The 14,298-nt window shown below is 39.6% G+C and overlaps 1 protein-coding gene and 2 non-coding genes across 3 annotated transcripts in view; all 3 read left to right on the top strand.

The window, feature by feature from the left end:
* Positions 1-14,298, top strand: part of Tex14 (testis expressed 14, intercellular bridge forming factor) — a 163,560-nt gene that overhangs the window by 5,746 nt on the left and 143,516 nt on the right. The window lies entirely within an intron of this gene.
* Positions 5,324-5,485, top strand: LOC111756810 (U1 spliceosomal RNA). Its single transcript, XR_002791225.1, has one exon. It is a non-coding gene; the product is annotated as a U1 spliceosomal RNA (small nuclear RNA).
* LOC111756833 (U6 spliceosomal RNA) lies at positions 9,018-9,121 on the top strand. The gene has a single exon (XR_002791240.1). It is a non-coding gene; the product is annotated as a U6 spliceosomal RNA (small nuclear RNA).

The raw sequence follows: 14,298 nt of genomic DNA, 5'->3' as shown, positions 1-14,298 counted from the left end.
CCTGAATTCTGGGAGTACAGGCATGTACCACCACACCTGATACACTTATTTTTTAGCAACACCTGCACTGGATTTTCAAATGTACAGGTATTCCTCGTATAATGACCTATCTGTGAAACAATGAAGGCGTGCTGTTCAGGTGTTTGACCCACTGCTCAGACTTATGATGTCTTTTATTTATTTTTGCACAGTTTTGTACACCTTGTTGATAGAGTCTCAAGTGTTTTTTATACAACTCATCTTGTTTATATAATGTAATTTTTGCTGTTCAAACTGTGTAGCATAGTACTGTAGTTTTATGTTCTGCTATACTACATGTAAAAGTTGTGCAACCAAAAGCAAAGGCATCAAGTTGGAGTTTCCTTTGAGTATTTCTTTGTCCTGAATATTGTAGTGAAATACTACAAGCAACTCTTCATTTTGCAACCTAGTCACAGGACATTAACTCAGTTAAACAAGAAGTGCCTGGTAGCCTGTTATATTTTAGGGATGGTCACTACCCATATTATGCAATAAACACCACATTCATGAAAAGACAAATGTCTTAAAATGTGTATTATTCCTATAATGTTGATACTGGGGAAAAAATAAGCTACCTGACATTTTTTGGATATTGAAGCAGAAATATCCAAAATATGTATTGTTTGCCTGTTTTAATGCAGAAGGAAGTGATTTGGAGTTCAGCATGATGAGATCTGTTGATTGCAGATGATGCAGTCACAACACCTGTGCCAAAGGGCCAGGAAAGCTTATTAGCGCACTCTTTTTATTGGGCTCACTTTGCTTCCAGAAGTTCCTCAGGTGATAATGAAACATTCATTTGAAGTTAAATAATTGTCAGATATAAACACACTTTTTAGAAGTGATATTTTGAAACTTTTTGATATATAGAAATGTCTCAGATGGGTGCACATATTTTCTCAGGGGTTGTATATACACTATTGAACCACAGAAAACAATCGAACAATTATCACTGTTGTTCTTGGCTCTGTGTTTGTTTTGTGTGAATTTTCAACTTACATTCCTAGCTATAAGCTCCTTTTCTTTAGTGCCTTGTGCTTGCCAGGCAGGAGCTTACCGTGCTGAGCTAAATGCCCTGCCCTATACGCGCCTTTACTGCATATTTTATGTGTTTTTCTATCCTCCAAGGTGTTTACTGCAGAAGTAGACAAAGCAGTAGTTCCATTATTGCCAGTTTCACTGTCAAGAATATTTGGCATTTTCAGTGATTTTTACAGTTAAGCAAGTTCATGGTTCTGTGCTATCCTGTCAGTAGTATTTTAGTTTCATTGGGCCCTCGAAATGACCTGCAGAGGATCTTTCATTAATAAGCCAAAATTGCACACTCAAAGCACTGCTTCTCGCCAGGCATAGTGGTGCATACTTGTAGTCCCAGCACTTGGGAGACTGAAGCAAGAAGATTGCCAGCCTGGGTTCTATAGAGAGTTCAAGGCCAACCTGAAATACATAGCAAGATCCTGTCTCAATAAAAACTTAAAAAAAGAAAAAAACAGAAAAAGAAAAACAAATCATTTTCATTGAACTATTTTTGATATGTTGTCTCACCATTTATCAACCTACCCATATGATGGGCCAGACTTACAAATGAGGCTCACTGTTTGGACTTACAACCCACTTCTTGGGTTTACAACCTGTGTTCCTTTTTTTTTGTTGTTGTTTTTTAATTTTTGGTACAGTTCTGTACATCTTGGTAATAGAACCTCCATTTTTTTGTACTCCTTATTTATATAGGACTGCAATTTTCTTTACTTTTTTTACTTTATAACACAGTACTGTAGTTTTACGTTCTGTTATATATTATAGTACTGCATGTAAGAGTTATGCAAACAAAAGTAAAGACATCAGATTGGAGTTTCCTTTGACCATTTCTTTGTTCTGAATATTACGATGTACACACTGTATACAATTCCTCATTTAGTGACCAGTTAATTTAATGATTTAGTGACAGGACAATAACTTGGTTGTATAAGGAGTGTTTGTGCTTTTACCAAAGTCTATCTTTTCAGACTTACTTCTTCATCTTATGTGGATATTGGCTAGTTGGACTTTGCCAGAAATCACGTTCACATAATTAGCATCAATCCTGTTATTTTCTCATTGCTGAGACACAATACCTGATGCCCACAAATTAAAGGAGAGGTTTATTTTGCCTCACAATTTCAGACATTTCAGTCTGTGGTTAGCAGGATCAAATATAGTAATGGCATGCTAGAAGACCTGCTGCAGAGAAAAGCTGCTCATGTCATGACAGCCAGGAAACAGAGAACTAATGATGGAGCCTTTCAGGTCATACCTCTGTTGACCCATTTCTTCTGAACAGGCCTTATTTCCTGAAGCACTTTTAGCTATTAATTACTCTTCTGATGAACATAGTGCCCCTTTGATCTACTCGCCTTCCAAAAGTCCAACCTCTGAACACTTGAGTCTTGGGGAACATTCCAGATCCAAACGATAATATTCTGCACCTGACTCCCCAAAGAACCATTCACATCTCTTTATGCAAAATACATTTAGTCCATCTCTGAGAGTCACCAAAGTCTTAACAGTGCCAGCATTCCTGAAAAGTCCAAATTCTAAGACTCAAGTCAGCTGCGAGTCCTTGTAAAACTCAAAAAGAAAATTAAATATTGCTGATATATGATGGCACAGGGTAATCCTATTCCAAAAGGGAGAATTAGAAGAGTAGGAAGGAATTAGACCAAAACCAGCCACCCCCAGCAAAAAAAGACTAAAACCCAGCAGTGAAAACATTAAATCCGGGGCTGGGGATTTAGCTCAGCGGCACAAGTACCTGCCTTGCAAGCAGGCGGTCGTGAGTTAGATCCCTGGTACCGATAAAAAAAGAAAAAGGCAAAAAAAAAAAAAAAAAAAAGGAAAACATTAAGTCCTAGGGCCAAGGATTTAGCTCAGTCAGTAGTGTAAGTGCCTGCCTGGCAAGCATGAGGTCTGTGAGTTCGACCTCCGGTATCAAACCAAACCAAATCAAGCATTAAGTCCTATAGTTCCACATCCAACTCTTAGGGCAAATTGTGCTAAGATGTGCTCTCCTAAATATTTGAGCAGCCCCATCCCTGTGGCATAGCTGGTTGCAGCCCTCATGGCCACTCTCTTGGGTTGCCTCTGTTCCCTGCCTGTGGCTTTCCTCAAATGCTCTACTTTGCTGTTTTTTCCAACTTCCTATGGTCTTCATTGCATTTTGGGCTTCACTTTCAAAACTTCTTAGACTGTTGTCTCAGGGGCACACTGCTTGACCTCACTGGTCTGAAACCTGTTGGAAACCTCTCTGATAGTTCTTCCATTCTCTTACTCATAAAACCAGTATTATGTGAATGACACCAGCATCTGTTGCCAGCTTGAGCAGTAGTGGGGCTCCCTTGGATCATAGCTGTAGAAGCCTTCAAGTTCCTGAATGGCTGAGCACTGTGAACCAAAACCTGGAGAATCAGTTCCATAGGCAGCCCCTTCTTCAGGAGGGTGCCTTGGGGCTGTGGTCTCAAAAGAGTCTTTCACTTTTGCATGTTGAGCCTATGGTCTTGCTAATTCTATAAATGCCTCAATAGGTCTCTCCTATGTCCTGATTGCAAGGCTTTTGAAAAATGCTAACCTTTTAGCATTAAATTCCACACTGTCCTTTGCCCTACTGTGCAGGGGCTTCCTTTCTGTTAAAACTGGATTTTTTTTTAAAAAATGGAGTGTTTGCTCCTCTTTTTTCACTATAAAGCTGGCTGAGAGCTTTCAGTATTACATATGCTACAAACTGAACATTGGGGTGCCTTGAAAAAATTGCCTATACTAATTAGTCCACCATCAGTAATCTTTGCCTGAAACAAAGGACATGGACAAACACAAATATTCTGCCACACACACACACACACACCCCACTCAGTTGGTCTTAGATCCAACTGCTAGAGAAGTCCTTGCTTCCAACTGAAACCTCCTGCACCTGCCTGGCCATTACTCTGCATTTCCTTTGGCGTTCTGGCTTTTTGAGTTCTGATCAGAATCTCCTGTCAAGCTGAGCTTACCGCATTCTTCTTCACCTTCTTTAGTAAGCATCTCTAAACTTTGTAAACTCCTCCCTCAAACCAGTTCTAAAATCTTCTAAACTATATGGTCAGGTATATTCACAGCAACAACCCTACTTTTCTGGTACCAAAATCTGTCATAGTCCCTGCTTGTCTCTGAGACACTATACACCACAGCCACAATTTGAAAAGTTTATTTTGGTTTACAGTTTGAGAAGTTTGAATCCATGGTTGGCAGGCTCAAATGCAGAGGTACCATGCTGAAAGGGTCTGTTCATGTCGTGATCACCAGCATGGAGTGAAGTATGGAGCCAGGGAGGGAGGTATACTTTCTTGTCTCACTCCAGGGACCTGCCTTTTCTGATCAGATCCCACCTTCTAATAGTACATTTATCTATAGATGTATCTGTGGCCTAATCTACTGATGAGTATAGCACACCCCCTTGATCCAGTCACCTTCCAAAAGCCAAACCTTTGAACACGGGAGTCTTTTGGGGGACCTTCCAGAACCAGACCATAATAAAATCCATTAAAGAAGGAGCCAGTTTTTGTTGTTTATGTTCTGATCATACAATGTTTTTAAGATTTCTTTCTCCAATTTTGGAGGTTGAACCCAAAGGCCTTTGTACTTATCTACATCCCTATACCTTTTAAAATATTTTTATTTGGAAACAGAATTTCAGTCTCAATAATCATCACTAAATTTCCAAGAATAGACTCAAACTTAGATTCTCCTATCAGTTGCCAGGAGGTCTAGAATTACAGATGTATTACAGATAAGTTTTATTTCCAAAATGTGACTAAGACACACTGAAGAATTCAGTAAAATGGGTATGGTATTTGTAGATAAGTACAGTGGCTGCTAATCATTCCTACCATACGTATATTTTTCTAAGATTTTTGGCATATCTAGATATACAATCTTTTTTTTTCTTTTTCTTTTGGTGTGACACTGAAAATTAAACCAGGGGCCTTTTCCTATGAGCTGCATCCCAAGTGCTGGACCCTTTTTTGAGGGGAATGGGGAGGATCTTGCAAAGTCACTAAGCTGCTCAGCCTGGGCTGAAACTTTCAGGCTCCCATCTTCAGCCTCCCAGAGTATTGGTATTTCAGGGTTGTGCCACTGCAACCAGTTCATACATACAATTTAATGTTGCATGGTTATAATTTACCAACTCTTTACCCCAGAACAGTGGGAATTGATAGTTTGCATGAAAAAAATAAAGCTAACAGCAGTTTTAATGTGAAGGTGAGTTGCCAGGCAACAGAGGAAATGCATACTTAACTTGGTACAGGAGATACTATGATTATGAAGGTGGTTTTCTCAAGGGAGGCTTATCCATTGCATTCCAGACATGGTGACCCCTTGGATTTGTCCAAATGTAAGGAATTCCCTGCATAATTTCTGATGTTGGAGACTGCATTTGTGCTTCCCCTGGTACAGTTGTTCAAGAGAAGTTTTCTGCTAGGCATGATAGTATACATCTGTAACTCCAAAACTCAGGAGGCTGAGGCAGGAGGAATGCTTGAAGTTTAAGGCCTGCCTGGGATGCATAGCAAGACTTGTCTCAAAAAAAAGGGGGGGGGGAGTTTGTTTTTTGCATGAGTGAAAAGAAGACACATTTTCCCTTTACTTTATTAATCATTAGCTATGGATAAACCATATGTACTTGTGAATTCAAACTTTAGCCCAAAAGAATATAACATCCTTGTAGCATGCTGATAACATCTAGGGCCATACTACAGAGTCCAGACCGTGGACTAGGGTTGAAAAACCTCAAGGTTTCAAAACAAAAGTAAATCATCTACCTAAGAAGCAAAAAAGGCTCTACTTCCCCCTGAAATAGGTCAACACAGCCCATTTTCCTTTAAAAGAACAGGGACCTTGGAGAAAAAAAGTTAATCATAGAAATGGAACCTGAGACCTCATCCCTGCTATCTTGGCACTTGCCTATCTTTACATTTGAATGTGTCAAAATCTTACCATTTTACAATAAATTCTGCCTGTATTTTATATATCAGCTTACATGTCTTGCCTGAACTCTTTCATCAAAGACACAAATAATCAAAGTATATCACCAGTTCCTTGTGGCGGTAGGACATATGGTGTTAGGAAATAGCATTATGAAACAGAACTTTGCATATGTACTCTTTCTACCTCTGACCTACACTAAGCATCACATTTTTCATGGATGTGAAAATCCAGTGAAGACTGTTTTTCCTACAGGTTCTAGGCTCAAAAACTAGCAAGGCCACATTTTGAAATCTTTGTCTACTTACTCTAGAGATTCTAGAGCAGAATCCATTACTTTGCCTTTTCTAGCTTCAAGAGGCTTCCAACATTCCTTGCTTAGGATCCTTCCATTCTCCAATCTGCTCATCAATTTGGTATCTTCTCTCTGATTTCTGTCCTTATATTTTTATTTTTCTGACACTCAAGGGACCATATGATTGCTTTAGACTCACTGCATATCTTTAATCACATCTGTAAAATTTCTGTTGTGCCGAAAAGTAACACATTTACAGATTTGAAGTAGATTAGTATGTGGGCATTTTTGATGGACCATTATTATGCCTACTGCATCTATAAAAATCTCATATTTGCATGGCTGTAATCTCAGGCCTCTGTGCAATTGAGGCAGAAGAATCAAAAGTTCAAGTCTAGCCTAGTAATTCACGATGTAGTGTGACCCTGCCTCAAAAAATAAAACATCAACTGGGGATGTAGCTCAGTTTAAAGACCATTGGTTCAATAACTCATACTGCAAATAAACAAAAAATCACCTCGGATTTGTCAGCAACTTTATTACCAAAGTGAGCTTGGTATATGAATGTAAGTGCAATGCCTTCTGGCTTTGTTTACATATATTTCTTAGGACTTTGAAGATAAGGATCTTAGTATTCAAAATGTTGTTGTCTTGTATTTTTGAGACAGGGTCTCTCTATGTAGTTCAGGCTAATGCTGAACTTACTGTGTAACCCAGGCTGGCCTTCAACTCTTGGTAATCCTCTTGACTCAGCCTCCTGAATGGTGGGATTACAGGTGTACACTACCAGGCCTGGCCTGTTTTGTTCTTACAATGTGAAGTCTTTACATTTTGAGTGATGGGCTATAGCTTACATGAATAAGTAGACATTTGATAAATAATGTCTAGAGTTTGAGGGTCAGGAAACTTATAATTAATGCTATTTGGCAGGGAGTAAGGAATACCTTGTTTGTTAAGGTGGTTTCCTCCAATGAAGTCCATTCATTGCATATCCTGACCTCTACATTTCCTGAAATGTACCAAAATTGGTGTCTTAGTTACTTTCTTATTACTGGCACTACCTGACACTTACAAGTTAAGGGAGGAAAACTTTATTTTGGCTCACAGAAGTTTCAGTCCATTGTTGGATGGTTCTAAGACCGGGCAGCATGGCAGAGAAGAATGACAGAGGAGAAACAGTTCGTGGCATGGCAGTAGGAAGAAGAAGCAAGGGAACAAAGGAAGAGGAAAGAGCTATAAACCGTTTCAGGCCATACCCACAGTGACCCACCTCTTCCCACTAGGCTTCACCTTCCAAACCCATCAGTGGATTAATCCAGTAATGAGTATCACACACCCGTGATCCAGTCACCTCACCAAAGGAGATGATGAGGACATGAAGCTTTGACTTTTTTTTTGTCCTTTTCGTTTTTATCGGTACCAGGGATCGAACTCACGACTGCCCGCTTGCAAGGCAGGCGCTATGCCACTGAACTAAATCTCCAGCCCTGAAGCTTTGACTTTTTAATACTTGACTACCTGACTTGTAATGCTGGGACACTGTGTTCAGACTCTCCACAGTGTAACACTACATCTAATGCCAGGTGTCACTACATCTTAACTTTTTTTTTTTTTGTACCTGGGATTGAACTCATGACCTCACTCTTGACAGTCAGGCACTTAGCAACAGAGCTAAATCCCCGACCCACTACATCTTAATCTTTATGTAGTCTTTACATCCCTGAAACCCCAAGTATGCAACCCTAACAACAGCACATTATCTTTCATAAGATATTTGTGATTCATCACTAGCACTTGGGATTCTTGATACTTTTCTTTTCCTCCCTCTCCTCATCTGGCTCTTCCTCCCATCCTATCCCCCTCCCTTCCTTTATTTTGGCAGTACTGGGGATTGAGCTGAGTTATAACTCCACTGTATATATCCCTCAGTTATATTGCACTGAGTTATAGCTGTAGTTTTTTACTTTTGACTTTGAAATGATAGTCTCCTTAAATCTCTAAATTGCCTAGGCTGCCCTGAAACTTGTGATGGTCTAGGCTCAGTCTCTGAGAGTGCAGGGATTATGGGCATGAGTCACAACCATCTGACTATTCAATTGTTTATTTGTTGAAATATTAGAGATTTTATCAAGACTGAGCTGTGTTCCATACTCTTTGTTATTTCGAGACAGGGTCTGCCTAAGTCTAAATTTCTTAGACTGGGCTTGAATTTACAGTTATCCTGCCTCAGCCTTCTAAATAGCTGTGATTACATGCAAGTATCATAACACCTGACTCTTCTTTAAAAAAAAAAATCTTTTCCCAAGGTGATTTTATTTTTTGTCTCCTGCATCCTGGGCAAGCACTTTGCAACTGAGCTGCAGCCAACCCCATTATTTTTCTGCTGTTTATAAGGATTCAGCTAACATTTTCTGCATTAAAACTTTCATTCTTCCATTATATATGGAACAGTAGATCCCCAGTTAGTTCCTTTAGTTATGTACTTTTACTACTTTAGAGGCCTCATTTGCAAAGATAAGTGTATTAGCAAGGCTTTGTCCCACCCTTGAGATATCCGACCAGACTAGATTCACATATCCCAGTAATCCCAGAACTTGTGAGGTTGAGGCAGGAAGATCCTGAGTTAGACGTTAGGCTAGACACCCTGCCCGCCCCCGCAAAAAGAGAAGGAACAGAAAAGAAAACCTTAAGAAGTAGTGATGTTGTGCTTACTTCAGTAGCATATATACTAAAATTGGAATGATGTAGAGATTAGTATGTCCCCTGCACAAGGGTGACATGCAAATTTTTGATGTGTTCCGTATTTTTATTGTGAAAAGGAAAAGGAAAGAAACTGCTCAGAAAGAAAGAAAACTGGGATAGGAGGAAGCAGAAAAGAAAAGGAAAAGATTACATGTCTATAAATGTGTGTGTATATGTATACAAGATAGGTAACTATACCACTAATGTCTGTTAGCTCATCATAAAGAACAGTTTGTGTTTCATTGTTTGATTGTTTGATCATTTTTCATGCCTATATCTTGTAATCTGAACAACTACTTTGAAGATAGCAATACACATTACATTAACCAGTGTTAATCTCATTTGATTTTGTTTTGAAATTGTTTCATCATTTTAATTCTTTTTTCTTTAAAAAAACAAAGAAGAAGAAGTAGCAATGATGTTGCAAAGCACAGTGTAATGGCCAGCCTAACCTACATAGTGAGTTCAAGACTAACTTTATCTACACATTGAGGCCCTGTCCAGAAAAAAAGTAGTAGATTAGTGATGGAAGAAAGGGCAGGGAGAAGTATCTATGGTAGATAAATGTGTTCACTTGTAAACAGTATGAACTTGAAATTTCATTTTTCATGTATCTTGCTAGTGAAATACAACAAAACTGCTCACTTCATGACAGTTGAAGCAGAACACAATGGGAAGCACACAAGAGAGGAAGCGGCCAAAAACTAGAAATAAGCTCTCAGGTCTGACACCCCCTGCCCTGCGCCGGCACAAACCCAGATGCCTGCATGTGTGCTTTCTTTCTTTCTTTCTTTCTTTCTTTCTTTCTTTCTTTCTTTCTTTCTTATGTTTTTGAGACAGGATTTCGCTACGCAGTTCAGGCTGGCCTTGAACTTTCTTTGTAGCCTTGTAGAACTTGAAGTGATCTTCCTTCCTCAGGCTCCTGAGTGCTAGGACTACAGGTGTGTGCTACCACAACTGCCTGCTTTATTGATTTTGTAAGACTTTCTCAAGTCCATCAAGTTAGTACAAACTAAGTGTCATACATCCTACACAGTAAATTTTGCTAGTTACTTTTTCTTCCATTTCTTCTTGTCTGGATATGCTGAGTTACACATACTTACTTTGTAATATTAAACCAATTTTGCATTCCTGGTATATATCCCACTGGATCATGTATTACTCTTGTATGTTGGTAGATTTAGTGCCTGATTTTCTAGAAAGAATTTTATGTCTATGAAGGATAATGGTCTATATTTTTCCAGTTTGGTCCCTATCAAATAGCACTAAGCCATTCACAGCCAAGTTTTAGAACTTTATTTATTTATATTTATTGTGGTTCTAGGGATTGATCCTAGGACCTTCACATTAAGCTATATCCACAGACTATTTTTTTCTTTTTTCTTTTTGAGATGGGCTTCCTTTATAGTTCAGGGTGGCCTTGAACTCATGGCAATCCCCCTGTCTCAGACTCCCAAGTGCTGGGATTATGGTTATATGCCACCATGCCTGGCATACACAGAACTTTTTGTTTAAAAAAATTAATTTTTAGACAGATCTTTATAAGTCCCTAGGCTGGACTCTAACTGTGATCCTCCTGCCTCAGCCTCCTAGAGTTCTGGAGTTATAGGCATGGTTTCCCATTTCTGCCTCAGTTTTAGAATATATTCCTAACCATGAAAAATTCCCCTATTTTCAAGTCACTCCAGTTCCATTGTGCCACAGGCAACAATTAAGCACATTCTGTTTCTGTACCATTACTTTTTTGAGTGGGGATGGTGATGCATGCCTGGAGTCTCAGTTACTTGGGGGAAGGAACAGAGAGGTGGAGACAAGCCTGGGAAATACACCAATACTCCCAACTCCATCTAAAAAAGTAAGCATAAATATTCCCTTAACCTCCTTTTATCCAAATCTCCTGGCTATGCCAAAATGTTATAGGGTAGCTCTTTTTAAAAGTGGCTCACTAATCAAATGTTACCAGATTCTGGGTTTCTGACCTCTTTCTGGAGTTAGATTCCAGGTTCTTTTCATATGGTGGTTCTTATATGGAACAAAGAATTGAATGAAATGAGCAAAAAGCAGTGACAAACTTTATTTGATAAAGTAAAAGTGAAGAGTAAGGGAGAAAATGGCTCTGCTTGGGGCAAGTAAAAAGAGAAAAAAGCAAGATAAAAGAACACCTTGAAGAAAGCAGGGTGAGCTACTGTGAAGAAAGTCACAATTGCAAGTTCTTCTTGGTGTCCTTTTATGCTGACCAAATCTCAAAGAAACCCATGAAAACATCTACATATGGTCCCAGGAGGTAGTGCTGGGATCCCATACCTCAGGCAGGTATTGGTTGTAGGCCATCCTATTGAAAATCTATTTGAGTAGAGGGCTCTGACAGCCATTCTGTCTATAGGGTTCTGAGAACTGTTCTGTGCACTGTTTCAGGATTTTTGTAACTAATAGGCCACACACACTTCCCCAGCTAGTTTTGCCACACGCTAATCTCCACTCACATCCTAGTTATCCTTACATTCTCTCCAGACTTTTTTTCCTCCTTTCATAAGTAGTAGTATTCTTCAGACCTGTCTCACATGTCATAACTTCAGTATGTGCAACTGTCTGAGTCCAGTGCCCAGCACTGCAGGGGGAAGAGAAGGCAGGAGAAGCAGAAAAAAAGAAATGGAAGTCATCCTAGTAAAGACAGCTAAGTTAAGTAGAAATTCAGCAGTCAGATTGGGCTGGGCCCTCACGACAGTCAGAGCAAAGATGAAACCTCATTGCAACTGTAACTGGTGGCACATCAGTTGGAGGCCAGGCCTCAAGATAAAGGCAAGATAAGCAAACCTAAAATAAATGGTAACACTTGCTCTAATAAAGTCTCCGTAGATGTCAGTCACCTAGTGGATGATCACGACCTTCAGACTCATCCTTTCAGACTCATCCTTTCCTGAAAAGTTCTTTGTTCTTCCCATGTATACTTGCTTCATGACTTGCCTCCCCATTGGATCAATATTACTTAAGGGGCTCTACTTACACTCTTACTGCTTGACCATATCTTTGAACCCACATTGTGTTCATGTGGTTGTGCTCTATAAAACTTCCCCTGAAAAGTGGGGTCCTTGGCAATCCACTTAGGACTCCTGGCTCTCAAGAGCTGTATCTCTCCCCTTCAATAAATATCTCCTATTCTTTTTTTTTGATACTGGGAATTAAACTCAGAGTCTTGTGCTTGCCAGACAGGCACTTATGCCACTGAGCTACATCCTCAGCCCAAATATCCTACTCTTAACCTCTATCATTCTTTAGAATTCATTCTTTGATTTTGGTGAACATGAACTCAGTGTATCAGAATCCAGCAAGTTCGGAGTTATAATATTTCCCTTATAGCATTTGGAGGTCCTATGTCATTTGTATATAAATTTCTTTTAGGGAATTTGATCTTATTTTCCCTGAAGAAATAAACTGTTGGGAAAGAGCCACTGTCTCAAGAAACCATTATAGAACCGGGAGTGATGGCAGACTCCTGTTATCCCAGCACTTGGGAGACTGAGGTAGGAGGATCCTTGCAAGTTTGAGACTACCCTTGGCTACAACATGAGCCTAAGGTCAGCCAGAACTGCATAGCGAGACTGTGTCTCAAAAAGACAAAGAAACAAACAAAAAAATACATTATAGAATAGTGGTGACCAGGAATTCTGATTTAAAAATGAGGGTTAATAGTGAAAGTTAGAGGAAGTGTCTCAGTGGGTTTCTTATTTAAATTTGCCTTCTTTTTCATAGCCTTCAAGTTCTTTGAAAGCAGAGATTGACTCTCAACACTATATTCCCAACAACAGGAAGGGAACAAATGCTTGTTTAATGAAGAAAGAGTGAGTGAATGAGTCAAATATGTTAGTCTGATCATTTATTCATCAAATGGGATCAGACAGTATAGTGTGACATTGAAAGTTAACCTTTCTATGACTGTTTACATCCATAAAGATGGAAATAACCACAGTGGGAAATACCTCAAGTGGGATTGTAGCTCATGCCTGTAAGCAGTTTAGGAGGCTGAGGTGGGATGATCACAAGTGTGAGTCCTGCCTGGGAAATTTAGCAATATATTATCTTAAAACTATCTTATTGTATGGCATGATGATTTATTGGTTATTTTATGCAAAAGATTTAGCCCAGTGCCTTGCGTATATTAGGTACTGTTAGAGATACCTGGCGTAATAGAGAAGCAAAAAGTACAAAACAAAAGAACAGGTTTATTGAGTTGAGGCCATGGAAAGGAGCACATAACCCGTGGTGGCTGGGCTGTCTCCTTCGACCAGATACAGAGAAGCAGAGGGTTATATGATCTCTGATTGAAGGTGCATGGGGCAGATATTGATGACATATGAGGAACTGATTGGAATTCTCTTTGCATATAAACAGGAAAGGGAGTTGCAGTTAGGACTAGAGAAGGAGGAGGAAGTGGTAAGTGTTACCGCTTTGGTCTTCCGCCACATTAGACCACTGCCATAATTGTACAGTAATAAACTCTTTACAGGCACCATTTGTATTCCCTGGGCAAGATAAAGCAGGGATTAGGGGTGGAGAGTGGAAGTGAGTCCCCTATGCTAATGTCATCCACAGCCAGTGTTGATATGTAGCTGAAGAATTTTGGTGCAAACTGGGAAAGGCTGCTGCTTCCACACTTGTGTTTCATAGAATGTAGTTTGGAAGTTTCAAAGGCTGCCACTACACAAATGTTGCTGAATGTGTGAGTTCTGAATGTGTAATGACACTATATGGAGCTTTCAGGTGACTGTTTACATTTAGACCCTAGTATTATGTACACTAGGCTACGAAGGTTCCAGGTCCTGACAACTCATACTTACCTGACAGGGGAGATACCATGTTCATAAAGGTGGTTTTCCCATGGTGAGGCTCATCCATTGCACTCCAACTGTACTGAGTTGTAATTTCCCCAAATGTAGGAAATTCGCCTGCCTGGGCAGTGGGGAAGATACCATAACCACGCAAGTAGTTTTCCAGGGTGAGGCACATCCAGTTGTACTCAGGATGTACTGATCCCCGTGATCCGTAGCACTATGTATTTTGTAGCACTTGGGACTACATTTGTGTTTTCCCTGGTTATCTGGTTCCAATGGCAGGCTTTTTTCCCAGATTACTACTTGGCACTAAGGAGTGATACCTGAGTGTTCTAGTCTTGTTTTATCTTGTTTTATACCTGACCTTGCCCTCAGGTTTTACATTTTGCTTTGTAATACAACACTTTGGATACT

Source organism: Cavia porcellus, unplaced genomic scaffold (genome assembly GCF_034190915.1).
Source record: "Cavia porcellus strain 051 isolate PalLab524CR breed Dunkin Hartley unplaced genomic scaffold, mCavPor4.1 scaffold_6, whole genome shotgun sequence".
NCBI classification, from domain to species: domain Eukaryota; kingdom Metazoa; phylum Chordata; class Mammalia; order Rodentia; family Caviidae; genus Cavia; species Cavia porcellus.
Note: the sequence above shows the minus strand (reverse complement) of the source record. Positions and strands in the feature narration are given on the sequence as shown.